The sequence below is a fragment of the Myiozetetes cayanensis genome, unplaced genomic scaffold (genome assembly GCF_022539395.1).
Source record: "Myiozetetes cayanensis isolate MyiCay16 unplaced genomic scaffold, myiCay2020 scf12, whole genome shotgun sequence".
Lineage (NCBI taxonomy): Eukaryota > Metazoa > Chordata > Aves > Passeriformes > Tyrannidae > Myiozetetes > Myiozetetes cayanensis.
Window position 1 is genome coordinate 23,608,125 of NW_026086826.1, and position 14,917 is coordinate 23,623,041.

Below are 14,917 nucleotides of genomic sequence, written 5' to 3' on the forward strand. Positions count from 1 at the left end.
GTTTCATTATCAAAAATCCAGCTCAATCAATGACCTTGTAATTCCCCAGTCACTGTTGAACCTGGCTGATGGAGATTGTTTTTCTCTTAAGCAAGACCATTTTTGAGTAAAGGTTGTATATGCATTCTTATTTTAATGTGTTAACCATTTGTCAAGGGTAGGCCACATAGGCAACCTCACAAGGAACACCAAATAATACCATGTCTGTCCTCGAGTAGAAGGGGAAAGTATTTGGAAGCTGTATGGCAGAGGAAAGGCCAAAAGGCACCCTCTGTGACCTGTTACATTAATGAGCTTTCATGCTTAGGGGTGAGCTCACTGAGTACTGGTGAACAGTAAAGAATTTCAGAAGCCAGTGTGAGTGCAGAGATGGCACACTTTTTTTTTTTAAACTCCTTACTGCACAGATACTGTCACACTGTTCCAGCTCAGAGCATGAGCACGAGGAAGGTGCAGCATCTGTCAGAGGAGATGCAAATTTGTTCAGTTTGGCTCCGTTGTCATTAAACCTGGGAAAGAGTCTTTGATCCGGTACTGACAGGCACGATGGTAGCTGGTGCTGTTTGCACACTTACACAGGGTAAAGGTGGGTGTACAAACCTCTTGTGATTTCCTTCTCCGTTCCATGGTGCTGGCAATCCCGGGTCCTCAAGGTCTGGGAATAACAGAACTTAGTTTCAGCACTACAGAGCTGGCAGAGTGCTGGGTAGGCATAGAAAATCATGTAATTTGTTTAACATGGGGTTCTGGATAGTTGTTTACTATTTATAAATAGATGTATATTTTACATAATACAAAAACAGAGGAAACTTCTTTTTTTATTTCACTGAAGTTCTAATAAAAAAAAATAAATTAATAGCACCATAGCAAAGAAGTTTGTCCAGAACACCACGTTCTGAAACACATTCATCTTAAGTCCCAGTGTATACCAGTCTACATTTGCAATGAGAAAAGGTAGTTATGAGTTCCTGGAAAAACTGCTGACATGTAATCTGGATCACTCCTTAGCATCACTGATGCAGGTTTAAGAAAAACCCAAAACAAACAAACCAACCCCAAAATGCTAGATGATGCTGTATTCTTTGGGCCTTGGACCTGCAAATGTTGAACCCAGGTGCTTTTTGATTGAGCATCTCCCTGAATTGTGATCTCTTTGAAGTTTCTGTGAAGAAACAATTATCCAAAAGCAGAGAATTTTGGGGAAACAGAGTTATAGGTTGTATAATAGTGGTAGTCTCAAACTGGCTTGGCTTTGTGGGTCCTGTTGCCGGCTGTGAGGCTGCAGTGTTATCTCAGATCAACAAAGAGATTTCATTGAATGCTTCGCGTAGCCATCAGCACCACTGACCCTCTGAAAATTATTTTAACATTAACAGAATTAAATGAAAACTAGATGCAGCTACTTATAGAAACCTACACATAGATTCATGTTGACCTTTGTGAAGCATCATCATGTGATATTTGACTTTGTCTAGTTCCAGATCTGAGCTGAAGTGTTGAAAGGATGTTACTTGCCCCTTATAAGATGAGGTTTTAACCTTAACTGGCACTTTTTAGCATGAAATAGCCTTCTAAATCTGGTAATGTGCTCTCTAACATGCGAATTTTATTCCTCCTTAATACTTCTGCCTTGTTTTGTTTTGTTTTTTGGCTTTGTCACAGAGTTTTGTGATGTTCCAGCTGTTTCTCCTTCGACTTACAGAAGACACCGGTCAGTAGTACTCTGAAAACTGTTGAGCTCAGTCTCCTATTAGTTCACTGGATGTACTTGTACACCTGCCTAAATGTAAAAGCAGATTGAAGACATTTGGAATTGGTGAAAACATGGCCTTGTGCAGATATAAGAGAGAAAAGCAGACCAGCTTGCCACCTCAAAACAATTACAGGAATTCAGACTTGTATATTTTGAGTTCAAACGCCTTTCTGTCTGGTTTTATTTGGCTCATAACTATTGTTCTGTAGATAAAATTTCAATATGTCAGGTAGGTAGAGTTTCACTGCTGGAGAGCCCACTTGAATGCATGATGCTAGAACGTTAGGTTGGCAGATATGCAACTTGGTGTTTCGGTGTATCCATAATACGTATGTTGGTCACACATCAGCAGTATTTACTGCTACAGCAGTGAGAACAGTACATGACAAGAGAACAGAACATGATAGAACAGGAGAAGGAAGTAGATCAAATGTTGGGTACAAAAATAGCTAAGAAGTCATACTGCTGTGGTTGGAAGATAAAGTGTGGGTTGCTTGGTGTTAAAGGGTGTATAAACTGAAGGCGTTTCTCACCACCAGAAAGGGGTGATCAGTTTAAACAAGTTTCATTGCAGCAGTATCAGGGGTCACAGAGTTGTGGAATGACACTTAAGTAAACTGGGTCTGCCATGGATTTCCTGTGTGAGTTAGAGCAAAACTTATTCTTTCTGGGTTCTTATCAATCACCCAGGCATGAGTATCTACTCCCATGTGAAATATAGCACGATGTCTGAAAAGTCTAGGCAGCATTGGCAAGTACAGCCTAGGACCTGTGGAAACCCTGTGGTCTCCTGAAGTGACAAGTGAAGATAGGTGGCTCATGAGGGGATGTCAGATGGCAATATGTCACTGAGTGTGGGCTAAGTGGTGAGAACAGAAGCCAGAAGAAAGGCATTGTGGGGATTTAGCAGATGTGCTGGAGGTAGAACAACCTAGATCCAACAAAAAACTTAGTAATGAGGAAAAGCAAAATGAACCTTGGCATAGCTTCATGTAAGCAAAGACTAATTTTGAGTTTTATGATCAGAATGTTGGGATTTCTGCATTTCACACAGCCCCTGAGCTAAGGGCTGGTGTTTATTAGGGAGTTTTGTTCAGATTATGATGTCCAGCCTGGGACAGGAAAACTGAACTCAAAAGGCTGTTAATTCAGCCTGTGGATCTGGAGTGAATTGATAAGTTTTACGAAGCTGTCTAAGGTACTTGGTCTGGTTTTGACTGGATTTTTCTAAGTGGTTTGCTCAGAGCATGAACAATGCCAAAGCACATAGAATATTTGGCAGCTTCAGACAGACTGACCCTGCATCACAGTTAGCAATGACCTCGTTTACTTTGCTTTTGGGGAACATCTTTTAAAATGTCTTTTCTCCTTTTGCTTTATTGCTCCTTAGATAATTAAAAACCAGTAAAGTGCTTTTCCCCCCTTTCCTGTTTCCTTTTCTACAGCTTTTAGATACACATAGCATGACTATGTTTACCGCTTTCCTTATTTACACCCTCAACTGCTTTACTTAAAGAGCTGACTGTGGGGAGACTGTACTTCCTCCATGCTGCTACAATGTCCCGTCATCAAAACAGAGTCTCTGAGAGGTCCTGGAGGTTTTCTGCCCACACAGCTTTTTTTTTTTTTTTTTTTTTTTAAATGAATCTCACCATGAGATTACAAATATCGACTGAAATGACTAAGAATCTCAACTGATTAGTCAGTCCTTCAAAAGTGGAAGCAGACAACTTCCACCCAGCGCCCTGCACAGGGGAGACCAAACAGGAAAAAGGAAATGGGGGACAAGGAGTCTGAAAAAAGCGCGTTCGCGACGTACGTCCCACATAACCACACGCTCCTGACAGACAGACAGACCCAAAGCCCCTCTTACGTACTGTCTCCTCTCATGACTAAATCAGCATTTGCTTACTAAACACTTTGTTTGTTTAATTGAAGAACTCAAATAAACGAATTTACAACATCAGTATTTATAACCCCCTTCCCTCTAAGTGAATGAGGCGGCAGAACACGTTCACACCATTTAGCAGACCTTCACGACAATGTCATTTATTTTTTTCAAGTACTAACTAAAATTTGAAAAAAAAAAAATTAGCGAGGTCCCATTTCATTAATGCCGTTTCAATGTGAGAAAAATGTGTTTGGAAAATGAAATATTTTTATAAAAATAGTTAATGAAAAAAACCCGAAGAAAATCCAAATACAAAGGATGAAAGGGATTATATTCCCATCACAAAATTAAGCAAATGTTTGCTAGTGTCCCATCTCTAGCCTTCCATCTACAGAGACCTGTCTGTGTCCATCTACACTTTTTTCTGGAAAAAGTGACATGTTTTGTGGCATATTTAAACAAGGTTATTTTGAGTGTCCATACAAATCAGTAATTTCAAGAAAAGAGAAATAAGATACACTAAATGAACTGACATGGCAGCATCATGTCCACTTTCCTGGGCTTGAAAGTTAATGCTTCCCTCTTAAATTTCTTCTGTCTCCCTCCTCACAGAAGTATTGAAAGGTTAAAATATACATATTCACCAAGTCACAAAGGCCTTAGGATTTCTCTTCTTTCTGTCTCTTTAATGTTTGCCATGTCCAAAAGCTCTGCATTGCTGAGGGAAGGGTTTAAAGCATTTCCTACATACAGACTTGCCAAAGATAACACAATGGCTAAGGAAAGAGAAAAGATGATCAGCACACTAAACTGCTATGGCTTTCAGTCTTATGAATATGTCTACAGATACTATTGAGTTCCTGAACTTTTGCTTTAGATGAGACTACAGAAAGGCTTAAAGAGAATGTCAGCCATTACTGAGTATTTGTGTGGGTTTTGTGGTTTGGTTTTTAATTAGACACAGTGGGGACAAGACTATCCTGGTTAATAGGACTATGACTCCATTTGTAGTGAATTTATAAAACTTAGATACATTTCTATGCATTCCCTTCTGTATTAAATGCATCATAATCTGGTCATCCTTATGTACTTTTATAGTAAACCCATAGTTTATTTTCTCACTTCAGATAATTAGGGAAAGATAAAGTCTCTAAGAAATAAGATCCCTTGGTAACATGACTTGGTTCTGTTCCTGTAGTTGTTCAGCCCTCAGACCTTCAACTGACTTCACTGGGATCTGCAAAAATGTAGCTCTAGGAATGCTCCTTAACTGAGGTCATTAATCATTGGTATGATTTTCATGTTCTTGCAAACCCTGTTGACAGCGAAACAGCACAACTGCCAGAAGTTTAAGACTGTTTCTAGCTGTTAATAGCAACCAGTGTATATCAGAGAATAAATGTCCAACAGCCAGGGTGTTCTGTGTTCTCTCTTTTTGAGCGTTATTTGATTAATGTCAGTACACTCAGCTTACATGAAAAAGGATTTACTTGTGGAAAAACAGACAACAGGCACAATCCTACAGTTTAATGTACCTCATGAGTAGCAATAAACCAGCAACTGATTCTGCTCATTCTGAAGTCCACGTGAGGAGTTAGGAGGTTTATGAGGTTTATAGAAATCTCCACAGTGATTCTGGATGTCAGATGACAGAAGTAAATGAGAAGATTCTAAAGGGCTGAAAAATACTGGCAAAGTAAGTTCATGCATAGATTCAGAGATTTTTAAACCCCTAAAAGACCTTGATGACCTAGTTTGACATGCTGCAAAGTAAAAGATTTAGAAATGCATGCAAGTAAAGCATTCTTTAGAATGCTATTTAGTTTGGATTTGGAGTCTATTACTGGTCTAATACAACTTGACATGGTCTTGTCATTAACAAGTGTCTCATTCTAGTTTGAACTGGTTTTGCTTTTGTATTTCAAATTCTATTATAGGTTATGCTGACATTATTTGTTGATCTGTTCCATGACAAATTAAATAGATTTAATTTCTTTGCTCCTTTACTGGCAAGGAGATTGCTGGGCCCCGAATCTGGCTCTTTCTGTAAGCGCTTTAAATTTGGAAATGATCGTTATAACACATGGAAATCAAAATTACGTAGGAGATGGTATTTATGTCCCACTTTATGTGCAAGGATATTACTACCTTTCCATGTGAATGATCAAAATACAAAAATGAGCTGCCTATCACATTTGGAATGCAGAAAATACACATTTGTGTGTAGAGAATATATATTTTAAATACATATTTTTGGGGTATGGTCTGTTGGTCTAGGACCCACTTACTATGGGTGATGTGTGAACAGTTCCTGTATTAGGAAGAATGTAATTTTGTACATAAAGAGTGGGAATATATTTCCTTTTTTAATTCTGCAGAATTCTTTTCAAATGAGACCGTATTTTAACTATCTCTAGCACATTCATATGCTGATAGCTATTTGGAGATGGTCCAAATCATTTTTCAGTATTTTGAGAATTTTACAGGGTAGTAAATATTTTTGGAAAACATTTTTAACAAAGTAAAAATGTCATATTGACAGTTTTTCAAAAAGGGCTCTTTTTCTCATTTGCCAAGGTTTAAAAGAAGAATTCTTGATTTTCACTGGTCCTTCAAAGAAGAAGCCCTTTGTCCTGATTTTTAAAAATGCGTACTGCCAGGTTTTTTTAGTTTGTGATGGGGGACCATATAAATGATGTCATTCCTTGGTGGTAAAGTGTCATCAAATCTTATGGAATATGAAGTAATGGAAAAGGACAGCTATGATCAGACGTGACTGTATGCATTTCTAAACTTCTTCCCCATCCAAAGAACCAGAGTATGAGGCAGCTGCCTAAATATAGTGTATACTGTCCCTGCAAGTAAAAAACATTGAAGGTATAAGGCTGTCAGTTATGACGCTGAACCTGTAATAGCAACCTAAAATAGCAACTAAGGGCAAGTAGGAACCCATTCAGCATGTAAAATAGTGCTACATATCTTTATTTAAAAAAAAAAAATTCCCCGGATATTTTGGCTTAAATAAAATAAGGTATTGCATTTCTAATCTAAGATGGAGCCTTGTGATCCGTACTCCAGGTTTTTACTATTATTATCCCACATTTCTGGCTGAATTTCAGCACAGTGCTTAAAGGGCAACCAGGTTTAAGAATTGAGACTTTCTGTATCCAGATGGTGTAATAGCTGTGCAAGTGTACAGCTCAGTCATTTCTCAAGAGATCTTTGCCTCTGGAGCACATTTCTGTGCACTCTTGACTTTCTTTTTGGAAGCCTTTGCCCAGTGGTGTCTAAACACTGAACAGTCTCTTCTCTCAGAGCAGAAAGGCAGATTCCATCTCTCTATATGTATAAAGCCTTGCTGTCCCCTGCTGGTAACTAATGTAAACTTTAATTTTTTGAAGCAACGTGTACAGAACCTTGTCTGAGCCCACTTTTCTGCAAACTTACTGTTCTTTTTGTCCAATTAAACCTTGGTAAAGTTTGTGTTTGTTTTATTTTGGTGCCTGTGCTTGAGTGACTTGGGTCACTGAGGCCCAAGTGTGTCTCCAAACCATGTGCTGTGCCTCTGCAGGCTGTGGGAGAAGATGTGAAATGTGGGTGTAAGAAATGGAGCCTTAAGTAAGGGTGAAGTGGTGGGTGACAGCAGGGTGAGAATTTTTGATACTAAGAATAGAAGACACAAGTTTCCCCAGAGAAAACAGGTTTTACTGGTTCCAGTGTTCTCATGACAGCTTGTTAAAAAAGCATAGCTGCAAAAGCCATAGTTGGAGTTTTACTTTCAGACTAAGAAGATGTCTTTGAGCAGCAAAGGGGATTGTGTACCAGACTTGGTCAGGATGGGCAATTCAGGAGTGGCAAGGAGGGGAGAACACAGCAGGCATGCATTAATAGCTGGGCATGTTGGCAGAAACTTTCCATGCAAGTCACCACCTTCCTTCTCCTTTGAGTTGGTTTTGTGTTGGCTTTTTGGGTTTTTTGGTGTTTTTTTTTGAGACGGGCCTCAAAACCTGCAATTGTGGAAATATCACATGTATGCATCTATATATAGATGGAGTGGCTCAAATGTGGGCCAGAGTGCTATATCAATCACCCTCCCAAAAGTCAGACAAACCTAAAAAAGCACACAAGGCCATGAAGTCTAACCCCATGCTGAGTAACACTGAGCCTCTGTGGGCAGAGGCAGACAGGGGATCGCATCATCAGGACCTCAAAAACCAATACACTCTAAATCAAGAGAAAAGGCAAGAGGGGGGAATGGAAATTTGGGGACAAACGGTCTGTCAGACAGACACCCCTCAGTCACAAGATAAGCAGCATCTGGAGACAACTGCCCTGTGCTCTGTTGCACTTCCAAACATCCAAACAGGTTGTGAATCAGTGGTTACTTTCAAATGAGGAAGGAAATATTGCAGTCATGAGGAAAAGAGGTTGGTTTTTTTTAATTCTTGCCCCTCCAACCTGGTCCTGAGAATTTCATGATAGTCCTTTTGAAACATACATTTTTCTTTAGGAAACCTGGGGGTTCACTCCTAGTTTTTGTTGAAAAGTTCTGGCCAGGTTTAATCCCTTGAAATACACAGAGGTTTTTTCCAGGCTATTCATTTGTATATTGACTGCAGGATCTGAACTTGAAAGGATTCTTCACATGAAGCTGCGGAAGGAGGCACAAATAAGTTAAGAGCAAAAATGTTAACTATTACAATTGCATCTGATCAAAGCCTCCTCCAACTCTGCATCTCTACCACCTTACTGTCCCCCATTTTGCAGATGGCTGGTGTATGATGGTTTACAGCTTCCTTATCCAGCCCACTGGGAGAGTATTCAGCCCATTCTGTAGCATGAATATAACCAAAATTGCAAGGCAGTATAGAAGAGCTGTATCAGAGTTTGAAGGCTCTTACTGAGCCATCATAGTTTTCAGTTCCAGTTCTGTGTATACAAGTGAATATCAACATACCATCAACTCTTTCACTGTGCTCTTATCACTAATCCCGTGACTGTGGGAGCACTGCTGAAGGAAATGGAGTTTTTGCCTATCTTCTTGTATAAATCTAATCTGATATCCAAAATTATTTCAGACGAACTGTCTATTTCTGTTGCACTTGATTTCATAGCTGTTCTCCTTGGATAGTCATGCTGTGTTTTCTCAAAACGTTCCCTCTCTGCCTCAGGCTTCTTCAGAGTGAGGACTTGACTTTCTCCTCGCCAGCTGGGAGGTGAGCAAATGTTTAAATACCTTCTGAATTGGCCTTCTTTCTCGAGGAGAGGACATGTGACGTGATCTGTTACAACCATACAGCATAGAGTGATAAATGGGTGCTTAGTGTGCTGAGGTTAAAGCAACTGTTTAAGAAACCTTCCTTTAGTTAGCTCGATATATCTTCCAAAGGGAAGATATCTGCTGCTTCTCTTGTCATGAGTTATGACTTATTTAATACACCATCAAGGTGTATTAGCTACCATAAATGATGGATATTTGTGAAGATTGTTTGACAGGTTACAATCAACGTTGCCTTATAGAGTATACGTGGGAGTTTGGAAAACACGTCCCAGGTACGTAAGTGCCTCCTTAGTGGAAAAATATCTGACCATAGTAACAGGCTGTGACATTCACTGGTAAGACAGTAGTGTGAGCCTTTAAAAGGTAGCTTTTAAAAATGAAGAAGATAGTTGAAAGTTCATATCTGATTATTCTGTCAGAAAGTAGTATCCATCAGAGTGCTTCATGAGAGAGTGGGTTTATTGCTCTAATCGCCAGGTGGGCACTCTCCTGTGATCTTTTTAAACCTGAGGTAGAGAGGTAACACAGCCATTAGGTGGAAATAATAAGTGTGACAGGAAGGCATCTAAACAGAGAGTCTTTTTGAGAGGGTGTAAGAGCCTTTGTTCAGGTCTTCTATTGCTTTGTATTTTAGCCTTCTGCTTTCTCTTCAGTTTTACCTGGAAACATCTGATATTTTGTATATTTCATTGCCACCTCAATCAGTAGGTGTAATATGCAATCTCAATGCTCTTCTTTTTGGGGTTCAGCTGGAAACTGAAAAGTGGGATGCTGGAGAACTAGTTCTGAGGAGCCAAAACCCCTTGCTTCAAATTGAGTCATTCATGTCTGATTTCTGCGCCAGTTTTTAATCTTTTCTTACATTAAAATGATGCTTGTAGTTAGTGAATGAAACAGGAGCACGTGTGAGCTTGAGCTGGGGTGTGGTGAGCTGCTTCAAATTTGAAGCGTGAATTTGAAAAAGCCCAGAGCTTCCTTGTACACACGATAACTTCCATTTTCAAACAAGGGAAGTTCTCCTTCCTGCTCTGTGTTTTCAAATCAGTCAAAGCTGTAAGATAAATTTGTCCCTAAATTTCAGTACTCTGAGATGGACCTTAACTAAAGCACAGAGTCTAAACAGGTGGTACATCTTGTTTAAGAGCAGAAGCCTCATTTCCTGCAGTGATGTGGAAAGGAGGCTGAAGATGGCTTGTGGGAGAAGCAGACCAAAAGGTCCTTGAAACAATACTGTTTGTTATACTTTGGTGTCTCTAAAAAGATTCAAACCCAGGAGAGTACAGAGGGGCTAATTAGCTACTGGCCCAGCCAGGTCACCTAAAATAGATGCTTTTTCAGTGTGATGCCTCCAGTCCACTTAGCAGCATCTGGATTTCTGTGTTTTTCTTTCCAATAGGTCATTTTTACCACGGCTGCACAGTTACACATCAGTTTACCTTTCCAGAGCTTTTCATGCCTTCTAATCTTAACATCATGAGAGCAGAACCTGCTGTCTTCCCTGTATTACGTCTCTGTACCTCCCACTGGCTTTCTTCTCCTTGCAAATCCCAAGATTTGCAAGGGGTGCTCTGGGCTCCTCCAGGTCTGTTAGTTCCCTCTTGTGCTGCTGATGCCTGCAGGCTCTCTGCAGCTTCCTGAGCTGTCAGTCCTACCTGACAGATCTATGGTGGAGATCGCACCACGGTGCCTCAAAAAGAGACACACATGTACATATATATATATATATATGTGCATATAAAACTGTTTTCAAATAATGTTGGAACACCTATATCCAGCATTCACTGAAATACATTTGAAATTTACTTCAAACATCAAGTATTCTAATTGTCAGGAGGATGCAGATGGTTCTGAACACAGCTCAAAACTTTAAGGAGAGCAAATGCTAGCTGTTCTGTTTTAATTTTTAAAAATCATTCACACTTTTAATGCCAACAGAGCTATCTAAAAAGCTGCCACAAGGTGGTACCACAGTATTTTATAAGATTTTGAAGTTATTGGATTAAACACAACTCTTAATATAGGTGCAGTGTAAAATAGATGTGGATCCAAAACAAAGTCGCTTTTTTTTTTTTTTGAGATAAGACCCCTTAGTGCTGCAGAAGGGCTCTCTGCAGAATTTGAATCTGCTCCTACAAAGGCACCAGCAGTTGGGTCTGTCTGAATCACAGCAGTGATTCAACAGGGTACCAACGTTTGCAATGTGCTCTCCAGAGTAATTATGCAGGACGGATTGTTTAGGTGCAGATTAAATATTTTCCTAATAATAATAATATCTGCCTAAGTAAACAAATTAATCTTGACGTATGCCTTGAGTTTTCTCCTCCCCTCCCCCATATGTTAGTCACTGTAACATTTTCCAGTTCTTTGTCCAGGACAATTATGCCTGAACTGTATAAAGATATTCTCCTGAAAATGCCAAGATATTTAAGTGTCAAGGAAACAAAAACCTGGGCAGATTTGCTGTGTGGGAATAAATCACCAACGTTGTGTCTCCTGTGGGGTCAGTATCCAGCTGAAGTATGGACTGAAACAAAATACTTAGTAATGGAAGTCCAGCAGCTGTACCAGTGGGGATTTCTTCTCTGGTCCATTATCTGTCTAGTGTTCCAGTGAGTATCTAGTCTCATGGGAGTTCTTGTCCTTTCCCTTGGAATCAACAAGGAAGAAAACCTCGTAGGGCCTCAGTCTGTATCATGTAGCTGGAAGCCCCTCACTCTGGTCCTTTGAATTGTGCTCCATGTGACAAGACAGATCATATCTTCTGGTTTTATGCTACTTTAACATGCATGGTTCATGTCTCCTTGACTGAGAGACTATATTTATGCTCCTCTCTAGTGTTTCTTCATTAATTAGACCCCTGTTGCCCTAATTACCTGGATATTGAGTTCCTGCTGATTCACTTATATCATTCAGATAACTTGAGGGGTCTCTGATTTCAAAATGCCAATGCATGGAAATTTTAGATAGCAACAGTTCTCTGCCTGTTGAATACTAATAGGGTTTTGAAAAAGAAATGAGTCCTAAATAGGTCCAGACTGAAATGTCCAAAGCCTGTATTGAATTCTAGGACTGTGTATGGGTCTGTAGGTTCAGATTCATCTGTACTGCTTTCGATCCCTGAAGCGAAGCTCAGTGCAGTGGGTTGTGCTGAAGGAAAGGCCGTGTCCCTGGAATTTGATTTCTGGACTCTGCACTTTAGTTGCAACATAAAAGAGCATTGTATAAATATTATCTATTGGCTCAGAGCTTTGAGAGGTGGTTTTGATGAGAGTTAACACGTACATGTGAATAAATGAGCTCTCATACCAAGGCACACAGTGTTTTTCAAGGATATTGCTTAGCCATCACCTGCCCAAGGGGCTGCATTTCAAGCTGTCTTCCCTCAGTTTTATTGGATTAACATTTATAGAGCTTTATAAAGCAATATAAAGCATTTATATTTCTCTGTCATTATCCTGCTGCTGCTGTGCAGCTTCTCTGCAATTACATTGTACCCACCTTCCTTTTCAGTGCCAGTGGATTCCATTTGCATATGAATTTCCTTCGCTTTTATATAATTGAAGAATTTTTAAAAGATCTCTAATTGTCTGTAATTACTTTTGCCATTCCTCTTTTTTCCATGTGGACTGTCAACAGAAGATCAATTCCTCCATTAATTTTAAATACATAATTAACAAAAAGCGGACAGTAATACAAAATAATATTGAAATGTATAACAAAAATAAGATGCAAGATACAATTTTTTTACATAATAAAACCAGACAGTTTTGTAGCACAGACTGCAATGTTTCTGCAAACACTTTTGTAAGCAACAGCTCTTTGGTAATTGAAATCCAACAGATAATGCCTATTCATAAAACCCTGTTTACACTGAGGACAGTTAAGTACTAATTCATATTTCCATCCATTCTAAGAGGAGGCAAAACAAACAAACCACTCCCTTTGTTTAAGAAGGAAAAAAAGTTTATTTTTGCAATTATTAAACCCACAGATATAGTTGACCCAAAAATGCATTTTCAGGTTATAAAATAATAACGATGGTAGTCATTTGTTTTCATTAATTCACTTCACAGAAACCTGTGGAGATTTACAGAGGACCAGATAAACATTTTTTTAAAACTAGAATCCTCTGTTTGTGTTCGCCTTTACCATTCCTCCAATTCTAATTTCAATTCAGTATCCAGACTTATTACCTCATCATACATGGCAAAAAAGAAAGTGTTATTTCTAATAAGATGGGAGAACAAGCTTGGAGAATTACCATTAAAAGTTGAATGCAATCAGCAAGCATACTTTTAATATATCAAATTATTCTGTATTAAATTTATTCCAAAATGCAATTTTACCGTGAAAACCAACATATTCCTGGCAAATGGCATTGTCACTGCAGAGAAATCTGCATAAAGTGTGAGAATAACTGAAAAATGGCATAAATATCAGAAAATGTAAAGTGTGATCCAAGTACAGCGTGTTCGAATAATTTCTGTCTCAGAAGATGTGATTTCTAATACTGACTCACTATCAACAGTGAAAAACATTTGAGACTTAAAAGGTGTATTAATGAGTCTGTCTAGTTTGGAATATGTTGTACTTTCCACTTGACATGAAAAGATATCATGTCACAAAAACCCCTTTTATGCCATGTAACAAACCACACTTTTCATTTTATCCTACTATAAAGCTCAGCTCTGGAAAGAAATTCAATAAATACAGAGCTTTTCACTAGTGCAATTTTATCTCATTACAACAGGCAAGATGATTGCATCGAGATCAAAATCCAGTCCATTTGTTCTGGAAATTAAATTCAAATCAATTTGAAACTGCTCATATTGTATAGTTGCTGATGGCACCTCAAGACAAGCGATAGCACTGTGCAAATTTAGAATAGGCTTGAAGCAAGATTGGTCCCCTCAAAGCTTGGGTAAAAAAAAAAAAAGGGAGACAGAATGCAGAACTTGAAAATATACCAGTAATACAAGCAGCAGTGTCATTCTATCAGATAAATTGCCATGTCCTAGTTCATGTCACGTCACTTTGTAGTGTCAAGAGCATTTCAGAAGTTCTCTGCTGTCAGCTCGTTCAACCTGCATTTGCCTATGCATCTTCTCCATTGAATATAATGTTTTAAATAACAAACTAGTTCAGCCTTTCGAAGGACCTTCCCCTGTTCTGTGATATGAAGGATTGAGCTTTCTTGAGTTTGTGATATTTATACTTCCTTACTTCTTTTATGATTTCCCCTTGAGGTCTGGGTATTTGCTTGGGTTAGTGGCAGAAATATCTATTAGCTAGACAAGAAGAACTATTAATAACGTTATTTATGTGTAGTGGTGGTTTAAAGACTCTGTAGCCGTAGTTAACACAGTGCAGTTATTCTATATTTTGGAGGGATAAAAAAATTATTGATTTTTAGTATGAGTCTTTTTGCTGCTGGAATTTGGTGAAGAATTGAAAAGTGAATACACTGCAGCTCACTAAAGAGCTTCAGCCTTGGGATGACTGACCAGTGTGGGAGACTGGGCTGGGTGATCTCCCTGTATCCTGCCTTGATATATTCCCTGTGCTGTGGAGGCGTGGAGGTGTTTCTGCCAGCAAAAGTTGATTTTTATCCAAAATGCCAAATCATATATCTTCATTATTCCTTCTATTTCAGTTTTATCCTCTCTGCTAAAATACAGTATTTAGAAGCATAGCATATTTGAAATTATTCAAGAAACAACTTATTTATGGATTCCCCCTTCCCCTTTCTTTTCTGGTTTATGAACCTGTAAGTTATAATCACTGTATTAGGAAAAAAAATGTTTTCCCTGCGGTTTTTACTGAGTGCTTGCTTTTGTTTGTCTTTCCAAGACTGTTATGCATAGTAGGGAAGCTATTCATAGAAGTAAAAATAACCTCCATGCAAACCTAAAGGGAAACAGATATGGATTGAGAGACAAATCCAGCTCTACTCATTTTATATGCAAATAACCGAAGCCATGCAATATGGGAG